The sequence below is a fragment of the Dipodomys merriami genome, unplaced genomic scaffold, assembly GCF_024711535.1.
Source record: "Dipodomys merriami isolate MVZ:Mamm:240054 unplaced genomic scaffold, mDipMer1.0.p SCAF_256, whole genome shotgun sequence".
Classification (NCBI taxonomy): Eukaryota; Metazoa; Chordata; class Mammalia; order Rodentia; family Heteromyidae; genus Dipodomys; species Dipodomys merriami.
Window position 1 is genome coordinate 63,360 of NW_027204004.1, and position 1,523 is coordinate 64,882.

The window sequence follows — 1,523 nt, forward strand, 5'->3', positions numbered from 1 at the left end:
TACTGAGTCCCTGGCAAAGAGTGCTACACGCTGAGTTTTTCAAAGCATGCCATGTGCTGAGTCCTTTACACTGCGGGCTATGGACTCCCTCCTTCAAAGGGTGCTGTGTGCTGAGTACTCTACACAAGGTACTAAATGCTGAGTCATTCAAAGGGAGCTGTGTGCTGAATCCTTTACACAGGGTGCTTTGTGTTGTTTTTTGAAGTGTGCTGTGTGCTGAGTCATCTCAAAGGGTGCTATATTCTGAGTCCTTGAGAGGTAGTTATCCCCAACAATCATACACACACACACACACCACACACACACACACACACACACACACACACACACACACACACACAAACAGGGGTCACTGTGTACCTGCTTGGTATGTGGAGTGGAGGGAGACGGAGGAGACTCTCCTCCAGCAGTGGGACTAGGGGAGAATCAATCCCCTGGGAAGGGACTGGGGTTGGGGGGAGTGCTGAGCTGAAGTGAGGCTGCAATTGCCATGGCTTGGAAGCCTTAGGACCCAATCAGGGCTGGGCTTGCAGCCAAGGGTGGAGGAAGGAGCCTAGCAGAAGAGGGGACATGGCCAAGGGAAGGAGGGGTAGGGACCAGGGCTCACTGAGATGGCAGCAGTGGCCAGGGGCATGGGGATAGGCACTGGGGGAGGGAGTAGGCACGAGGTGTCCCAGGAGAGGAGTGAGGACAGAGCAAGAGGGAGAAAGCAGAGAAAAGAGCAAGCACACACACAAGGGCAAGCAGTTTCATCATCTAGCAGCCTCCCTGAACATTGCACAGGTCCTGGTGGGGAGCACAAAGCACATGGTGCTGGCCCAGCAGGCACACTGCCACGGGCAGCCACGAGGAGTTGCGGTGGCCATGGCGGCCCTGAGTCTGAGGTCCCAGCATAGGGAGCACGGAGGTGATGTTGGCACCTGAGGCAGGGGTGACATTGGAAGAGGAGGAGGAGCAGAGGCCTCGTGCAGCCCCTCTATGTTTCTGCAGATACATCTGTGCCCTCCCAGCAGCATGGCGTTTCAAACATAGTGCTTTCAGCTTGGACCCGCGTTGTCTCTCACAGTTGCCCAACAGAGATGGCACACGCCTGGCTGGTTTTCGGCCCCGACCCGGTCCCAGCCCTCAGTCCTTGGACTCCAGGCCCGCATGCACACAGAGCCACTGCCTACAGCTTCTCCCAGCAGCACAGGTGAATGGCTGCCAAGGGTCCACAACCTGTGAACCCTCCCACCCTCTTCTTCACCCGCTGTCGCAGACCCATGGCTCCTGTCTCCCCTCTTTCATCCTTCCTTCACCTGTGCCACCCCCCACAGTCCGCCATGGTCCTGCCACAAATGTGCCCCAGGGGTGGAGGGTGGCGGTGTGTGGGCGGGGATCCCACCCCCATCCCTAGTGGCCAGTGTCCCAGGAAATGGGAAGATGCAGGAATGAGTGAGAAGGGGGCGCCACAGAACCCCTGACTCTAGCAGTGGGAGCCACACAGCTTTGCATCTGTACCCTTCTTCTCCCTGGTGGGAACC